The following is a 9984-nucleotide window of genomic DNA, read 5'->3' as shown; positions in this document are numbered from 1 at the left end:
ATTGCTTGATTTTTGGCCTTTTTTGGGTGACAAGTGGCATTGGAGAAGAAGAAAATTGGAGTGGATATGGGTTTTTTAGTTTGTGGACTTGGGTATTTATGAGTTTTGGATTCTTTAACTTGGGCTTCACTTAATTACCTATTTTTTTTGGGTTTATTTGTATGGTTTATGTTGGATTTTGGCCTTAATAATTCATTGGTTTGATAAGGACTATTAATTTCAAGTCTTAATTATATTATATTACTTTAAATTGATACCAAAACTATGCCACTAAATTTAGATTGCTAGGATTTGAATGATTGGATTTGTTTCGGTATATAAAGATTCTAAATTAAATACTAAATCAAAGTAATTTTTTCTAATTCCATAAATTCATTTTATTTTTTTTAAATTCGAAACCAAAATTTCTAAAATGAATCTCCTATTTTAATAATAAGGTATCCCCTTGAAATAATTCGGTTGATTAGATTAGATGTACTTAGGTCCAATCCACATGAGTTTGAATTCCCACACTATTGAAAAAAAATATATAATTTTATTATTTTTTTTCTTCTTGCAGCAATCCCAGGCATATGCATATTTAAGGAAGAGTGTCATGGGATTGTTACTTTTTTTTTTATAAGATTAACCTAATAGAGTGTGTAGTGTCTATGCTTATAAACTTTTAAAGATTTTCCTATCTGTTCGATATGAGATTAAAGCACCTTATGTACTTTTGAAGTGCTTGGCATGATACTCACCCTCACATAATTTGGCAATGCCTTTGTCGCTATTGACCACCTTACTTGCCTCCCATCTAGAGGTACTTGGGATGGGTTGGATTTAGGTTGAGTTCATTTTAATATCAATTTGTCATGGGCTATGTTATCTATCTAATTTAATATATCATAGTTTGTCAAGTTGCTCAAGGTTTTGATATATTACAAGGAACCCTAACCCACCAAGAAACTAGAAATTTCTCGATTTAATAGTGAAAGCTATTGTTTTGAATAAAATAGTGCAAGTAATCAATAAGATTAAAACCTTATCCTATTGTAGTGCAAATACTTAAAACCTATACACATTCAAACATTTAATTTAGGTTGTAAAAAATGAGTAACCTATCACTTTCTTTCCCAAAACCTAACTTGATAGGGTGTGTAGTGTCCATATTAATAAGTTTTTTAGATCCCTCAGTAACGGATCTAAGATTTTCATGAAGGGTGGTTAAAAGATAATCATACAAAATAATGAATTTATATATATCAAATTATATATATAATAATAAAAAAAAATAAAGACTGAGTGGTGGCTACCACTTTTACCCCTACCTTCGATTTGCCCCTGGATCACATTACCTATTCGAAAAGGGATTGAAACACTCTATCTATTTCTTTGAAAGTGCTTGGGGTGACAAAATCGCTCACCTAACTAGCTAGTTACCTTTCCCAAAAGAAAATCCAATTGAGGCATCATGCTAAACTTGGCTTTTCAAAATTTGGGAACCAAGCAATATCTCACTCCAAATTTCTGCCTAACTTAACTTCCCTAAAAGTGGAGCATATCAAAAACAAGAGATTAGAGGCACAGACATTCTGAATTAGTACAAGATAATGTTAGCTACAAACTTACTTTTCCTCATCTGGTAAGTAGGCATGGTTTATAAGTGCAAATCTCCTATAATGTGTCATCTTTAACCGAACCCTGCACAATTATATGCCAACCTCTACAATTAATTTCCCATTGCTTAGATCTCACTCTAAATCTTATTGTTATTATTACTCATCATGTGCAATGCCATCATTTGCTTTACAACTTGACTGGTATATGTACACATATATAGCTCCAAGCATAGCTTACTTGCTCAGTTTTTCTATTGTCATTGCTTAAATGCAATTACATACCTAGGCCTATCGGGATGGTCCTGTTCCTCCTCCTCCTACCTCTATTATAGTCTGTGTATGTTACTTCCACTTATGCTACTTAGTGTCACATGATAACTAGTACTTCAATTAAATTCATACCTTGTATGGGAAACAACTAAGATTTGGCATTATTACATAGCTAATATACAAATGTATACCTCAGTTTTCCCTATTTTCTAAAAACGAAAAAAAAAATCTTGTTGAGACAATGGAGTCTTGTAGTAAAGGTTAGGTAGCTCCACTCTGAATATTATGATGTAACAAATTCACTATCAACATAGGAACAATATTTCTGTTCTAATATTTACTCAATATATAGTTTTTTTATGAGAGTATGCTCTAATACTTTTTCGGCACACTTTGCATTTTCGACCATTTTACCACCAAATCAGTTTCATTGGAAACACATTGGAAATAAGGAAAAATAGATTCCGTTAAAGGATTTTTTCCAATGGAATTAATTTATTTGAAAAAGCCCTTTAACTTTGTAATGGTATCACTTGAGTATTTGACTTAATGGTAAATGTATATATCTTCTTATTTAAAGAACCAAAATCGAATTCAATAAAAAATTAATTAAACAAGTTTTTCCATATATAATAAAGTAAAATAATAAATCAATTATATATATATGTATTAAAATTAATAAAACTTAAATTCAGCTATATTTAAATCTAAAACCTTTTATTTTATTGAATCATGAAAACGTTAAAAATAATTATGAGATTTTCGTAGTTGGTTCTTGATTTATAGATGATCTCCATTTCAATCAAGTATGGTTGCTTAAATTGAAGAGCTTTCTTTTAAGGATAATCATCATGCAATCAACAAGGCTTTGGCCTTTCTTGCCTAAAATTATCCCTTTCGAGCATTTCATCCATTTTGGGAAAATTTTGAATTCATCATGCGCACGATGGAACAATCAGTAAAAAAAAAACAGGGGAAAAGAGATGAGAAAAGAAAAAAAAAGTGAAATTTTAAGGTGAAAACCAAAAGGGCGATTTAGAGCAAAAATGAAAACATTGAGATCCACCTAAGCATCTCAAGCATGATTTTGCCAGAGAGAATTACCAAAAACATTAGAGGGAGACCATTTTGAAGCCATCAATGAGCATTGAAGATCATTAAGGGATTCAAGAACTCAAGATCTCTTAAAAAATCAATTCTGAAATTTGAACCTTTTTTTCTTCCAATAATCTTTCAAACTCGTCACCTTGTAATAGTTGGTCTTGACATGCATCAAAATATCACACAAGAGACCATGGGAGTGCAAAAATTGATTGTGCTTTAGGATGAATCTTTGCATAAAATGTTTGATGAAAATTGATGTTTCATAATGAGCTTAGATAAATATATTAATTTTCTTTTTCCCTATAGAGTAAGAGAACCTCAAAGATCTTGATGTGTTGAGTCAGTCAATCCATTTGAAAAGGACAAAATTGTCAATTGCCTCATTCAGAAACATTTCAAATAGAGATCAACACCTTTTCAGAAATTCAAATTTCACAATTTTTGGCAAAAATTAGGTATTTTAGAATTGATGCATTGTTTTTTTCCATGATAAACAGTTGTGTAGAGTAATTTTTGTTAGTCATGATGAGCTTTGCATGAAAGTGCAAAAAACAAGAAAAGAAAATTGTGTTTCAAAAACCAAAAATGGAGATCATTTTCCAAAGAAATGAAAAAGAAAACTATTTTGTGAGAGTTCTTATGATCAAAAGTCATGGAACCATTGAAAATCCAAACTTGAATTGATACTTATATGAACTTTAATTCTCTTTTGGTGTTTATTGCATGTGGACGAGGAAAAAAGGATTTCAAGAATCTAGATCAATAGGGCAAGGTTGACACCAAGATTTTCTGAGGCAAGGAAGATGTCAAATGCATGAGGCTATTTCTAAATAATGCATACAAGTTTTCACCAACAAGACTTTGATAACTCTATTATATAGAGTTATCTTACCATATTTGGAGTGATAAAATGGCTAAGTCTTTGAGTTTAGAAAAAGTTTTAAATAGTTTTCTTCATTTTTCTCTAATTAGTTAACTCATGATTGAGCTAGTTTACTTCAAGTTATTTTCGCTCATTTGTATGGTAAAATGCCTATTTTTAGCTATGGTTAATTTAGCTCCTATGTTTTTAAGGTCTTCAAGAGAAAAGGTGTCAAGTGACAAGGAATTAAACAAGTTGGTCAGGTGCAGATTTCACTAAATATGCTGCGATATTTCAGACATAACCCAAGCTACAGAAGTCTAATCAATATGATTATTGAACCATTGGAATGATAAGAGGAAGGGTTACAACTTTCATGTTTATTACTTTACTAGTTCTAATAAGAACATGGTCAAAATTATATTAAAAGTAGCCTGACTGTACCAGTTTTACACTAGGCAGCTTAAAAGAACAAAGCATGGAAACAGAAGCTACAACGTTGCAATGCTATCCCAATCAACCAGCAAGCTCCCAAGGCAGCAGCTTGGGAGCTGCAGCATCGTGCTTCCAAAGCTGCACTACTGATATGCAAGCTGACAAAATTTTTTACACCCTTCGGTCTCTTAAATTAGAAGGCTACATGGAGTGGTGAAAAAAAGGGCTTTTTAGGGTTGAAAAGAAGGACTTTTTAAAGGGTTTTTTAGAGAGGCAGAAAATAGAGGAAACTTTATACCAAAAAAGGGGAAGAGAGGATTAAAGGATATTTTGGGGGAGCTTCAATCATCTACATCAGCTCATTTTTTCTTTCACTAGTTCCATTTCTCTCTCTCTCTACCTTTTATTATAGAAATGAATATTTTTCTGAAAATATTAGATTTTGTATTAAATATGCTGAACTAAATTTCTATTCCTAGGATTGTGGTTAATCTCTACTTGTAGTTTAGATATTTTAACTTTCTTTTACTTAAAATTAATGAGTATTGTGTTGTTTATTTCAAAACGATGCTTATTATATCTAATTGCTTGATCAATAATTAGATTGAGTTGGGTCTCTAAATGCAACTTGATGAAGGGAATTTAGAATAGACTAAAGATTTGAATAGCTTGTGTTCACTTCACTTAGAGCATATGTGATTTGATTAGTATTTAGGATAGAAATATATCTAAATATCATGTGTAGCCAAGATTAGGGTATAAGCTTAATGAACCTACCTTAATTAATTTACATAGACATATGAAAAATTAGTTAAGATAGATATGTTTACAATATCTTGACAGAGAATTGTACAAAAATTTGGACTTTGGGCTAGTAATCAACCCATTGATATAAGTATCAGGAGCAAAATTAAATCTAAATGAAAAGTCAAGTAATTCCACTATTTTAGGCTTTATTTTATTGGACTTTTAGAAATTTCTTAGCATTAATTTATTAGTTTAGCTTTGTTACTTTAATATCAGTTTTAATTAATATTCAAAATTAGATTACTTGGATACGATTAGAGTGCAGAATTTTAGTAATTAGTAAAAAAAAAAAAAAGATACAATTCCCTGTGGAGACGATAACTCACTCACGCACTACTATATTACTTGTTGACCATGTGCATGTGCATGATGTCTTGCTAAAATTGATAAAAATCTTAAAGTAATTTACCTTGATAAATTAGCAACCAACAGACTATGTGAATGTTGACCAAATGAGCACCATAAAGAGTCAAATACAATGAGCAAAGTGAAGAAAGACCAATGAGTATCATTCTCATTCCATCATTCAATCATGCATACATATTTATTTATGTATAAGATCATGCAATATCATAATGGAAGATTTTCATGCAAAGTTGATTTTCGGACTTTAGGAGTAGAAGTCCATCAAGCTTAGAATTTCTCAAAGTTATCACATTGAGAAACATTTTCATCAAGATTATTGATTTCCAAATCCCCTGGTACCATTTTCAAAACCTCTGACTAACTATCCTCAAAACCTTTGGGTAACAATCTTTGAAACCTTTGAGTAACAATCTTCAAAACCTCTGAGAAACCTTCTTCGAAGCCTTTAGGTAACTATCTTTAAACCCTTAAGTTAACAATTTTTGAAACTTTTAAGTAATAATCGTTAAAATCTCCAAGTAACAATCTTTGAAACCTCAGGGTAACTATTTTCAAAACCTTTGGGAAACAATCTTTGAAACCTTTCGGTAACAATATTCAAAACCTCTAAGTAACAATGTTTGAAACCTTGGGTAAAAATCCTTAAAACCTTTGGAAAACTATTCTCAAACCCTTCAAGTAACCATTCTAAAATCCTCCTGGATAAAATATTCAAATATAATTTTTTTTTTAAAGTTACGTAATCTTGTTTAAAGATGAAGAGTTTTTTTATTACATAGCTAATATCCAAATGTATATCTCAGTTTTTCCTATTTTCTAAAAAAGAAAAAAAATCTTGTTTAGACAATGAAGTCTCATAATGGAGCTATAGGTAGCTCCATTATGAATTTTACGATATACCAAATTAATTATCAACATAGGAATACTATTTCTACTATAATATTTGCTTAATAGTTTTTTTAACTATGAGAGTATGCTCTAATACTTTCTCGGTGCACTTTAAACTTTCGATTGTTTTACCACCAAATTAGTTTCAATGGAAACACAACGGAAATAGCAGAAAATGGATCCTATCAAAATATCTCGACGAATTTTTTTTGACTAAAATTTCGTTGAAAAGCCTTTTAATTTTGTAATGGTGTCACCTAAGTATTTAGCTCAATGGTATGTATATATCTTCTTATTTAAAGAATCAAATTTGAATTCAATAAAAAATTAATTAAACAAGTTTTTCCATGTATAATTGACTAAACTAATAAATCAACTATATATATATATATATTAAAATTCAAGTAAATCATTCTCAATAAAACTTAAAGTTAGTTATATCCAAATCATATAATCTTGGCATAATGCTCAAATAAGCTCCTAAACTATTCAAGAATATTCAAATAAACCTTTAGTCCTTTATTACAATCAGTCAAGCCCTTATATTTTTATTTTGAGTCAAATAAGCCTTTATTACTAATGATTGACTAATTGTTATTAGTAAAAATGCCACTTGTCATTTTATGTCTATATGACACTGACATGGCATTGATGTAGAGGATGAAAAGTATCATATGGTCATATGTTCATGCAAAATTAGCATGTCATGTTATCATCAATTATGGTATACCAATATGCCACATCATCAACAATTATCATATTTTAGTATGCCACGTCAGCGTTATGTGGTATAGAATAACAAATGATAATTTGATTAAGTCAAATCATTAGTCATAAACGCTTATTTGATTCAAAATAAAAGTTTAAGGGTTTATTTGGCTTAAAATAAAAGTACAAAGACTTGATTGAATGTAATAAAAGTATAAAGACTTATTTGAATTTTTTTAAATAATTTAGGAATTTTTTTGTATATTATGCCTATAATCTTTCATTTTATTGAATCATTGAAAAGTTAAAATAATTATGAGATTTAGTACTTGGTGAATTTCGATAACTTTTACATTCAACTAAAAATATTTGATGGTTTGCAAATATATATATATATATATATATATATATAAATGATTAATAGATGATCGCCCTTTTGATAAGGAATGGTTGCTTAAATTGAAAAGCTTTCTTTGAAGGATAATCATCATACAATCAACTAGGCTTTGGCCTCCTTTCTTTGCTAAAATTATCCCTTTGGAGTCTTTTATACATTTTGGAAAAATTTTGAATTCTTTAAGTGCATGATGGAACAATCTGTAAAAAAAAAAAAAAAGATAAGAAAAGAAAAAGGAAGAGTGGAACTCAAAAGGGCAATCTAGAGCAAAAATGAAAACATTAGGAACCACTAAATTGTTTCAAGCATGATTTTGCCAAGAGCATTACCAAAAGCAACACAAGGAGATCATTTTGAAGCCATTAATGAGCAGTGAAGATCGTTAAGAGGTTCAAGAACTCAAGATCTCTTAAAGAGTCAATTATGAAATTTGAACCTTTTTTTCTTTCAAATAATCTTCTAAACTCTTCACCTTGTAATAGCTGATCTTGACATATGTCAAAATATCACACAAGAGATTATGAGAGTGTGAAAATTGATTGTGCTTAGGATGAATCTTAGCATAAAATGTTTGATGAAAATTGATGTTTCATTGTGAGCTTAGATAAAGATATTAGTTCTTTTCTTCCTTATCTATTAGTACAATAAGTTCAATGTGAATATTTCTAAGAAGGAGGTCAATTGGAATATTTTGAAATTTGTTTACAAATTTAAGAGAATTAAAAATTTTCTTAAAATAAGTACAATGAAATGATTTATGGAGTTTCGCTAATTGAATTTTATATGGTTGGAAAGCTACATATGTATATTTTATAACGAATCAAATGGAAATGGATTCTAAGTTTCCTATGTAAAGACATGATTTTTTTTTTGTAAAGATAGCGCAAATTGCTTGGCAGCAACGCCAGGTGAAGTTTTGAAAAGTTTTTGCACTTTTCCTACAATAAACTAAGTGTTGAGATTTATATGCATAGAAAGCTTATTAAGTCTAGTTTCCAACTCATTAAACAAATCTCAATTTCAACTATCATAGCTTAAAAAATGGTCATTTTAGTGAATGGTATGCAAGCAGTCCAAATTTTTGATTTAGGAGAGTTTGGGTTATTTTATAGAGTTTCAGGTGATAAATAGAATTTAAAAAGTTAGACTATTTCTAATATGTTTAAATTATTGTTATTAGGTTTTTGATTATTTTTGGAAGAAGTGAGTTTGTTAGAACGAAGAAAGGTAAGTATATCTTCATACACCTTACTTGTTTCGAAACTATCATATATGTATATTTCTTAAAAGAATCAAACGTTTTATTCATTACTTTTAGTATAAGAAAATAAGGTCAAGCATATGATTGTTTTCTGTTTTGGGCTTAATAATATGATGACCAATGATTTATGAATGATTTGGTTTTCTTATGTGATGGAAAATGGATTTATGAATGATTTGAGTTATACATATAACGAAATTATTTTATAAATGTTTTGGTTGATTTATATAATGAACATCAATTTATGAATGAAATGAAATCTTTGATCATCTTTAAAGAATGGTTTAAGAGCCACCAAATAATCCTTGAGAAGTGAGATAATCGACACCAGAACTAATTCTATGACCCTGTTAATGGGATATGATAGTTAGCACATGGTCCTACTAACGGAATATAATAGTTAGTAACGATCATGAGAATGATTAATCGATACGATCTTGGTCAGGGGATATAATAGTGACCGTAACTAAGATGATGAAACGTTAACAATTTCAAATATTGAAACTATGATTTGCTTGAACGATATTTTAAGAATTATTTTTTATGATTAATGATTTATAAACTTATGAAATTCCTCATTTTGGTTATAATGATTTGTTTAACTATTTGAAAGTATGATTTAGTGAAATGCTCTTGAACTATATTGAAAATGATGCCTGATTCGGTTAGGTGTGTGTGGTTATTCTTGCTAAGTCGCAGTTTGCTCATTCCTTCACTTACAGTTTTGAAAATGACTAGAGATTGAGTGCTTTAGAGTTATGAGAGCTAAGAGAACAATTTAAGAAGTCTTCCTTAGTGTCAAGACATTGTTAGCTTTGTTGAAACTTCTATTATGTGTAATTGATATTTAGCTTTTAGTTGTTTAATTTATTTTGTTGGAGACTTTATTAGGATTGTAATAGTTACATAAACAACAATGTAAATATGGAATAATAAAAGATAGCAAGGCTTCATATTACTTTAGGGCTTAGTCTAAAGGTAATATGACCGTGCCATGTCTTGGTTTAGGGCCGTGACACTTCCAACCTCCATAAATATGGTAGAAGCTTGTATTTATAGTTGCTGAAGCTTCTTGAGGCGGTTGGCAGTGCATTTAATGTTGAAATATATAGTTGTTTAGCTTTTCAACCCAAGCTCCAAAAGTCATTTTGTATCGATACATTGCTACTTTTATTTTTGAAAACTTGTGGAAATCATTGATACATTTTGTGATGTATCGATAGATTTTAGACAGAATGTATTTTGTGAAAAATCTATCGATACATCACAAAAAGTATCGATATTT

The sequence above is a fragment of the Theobroma cacao genome, chromosome 6 (assembly GCF_053813885.1).
Source record: "Theobroma cacao isolate CCN51 chromosome 6, ASM5381388v1, whole genome shotgun sequence".
In the NCBI taxonomy this organism is placed as follows: Eukaryota; Viridiplantae; Streptophyta; class Magnoliopsida; order Malvales; family Malvaceae; genus Theobroma; species Theobroma cacao.
This window is presented reverse-complemented; position numbering follows the sequence as displayed.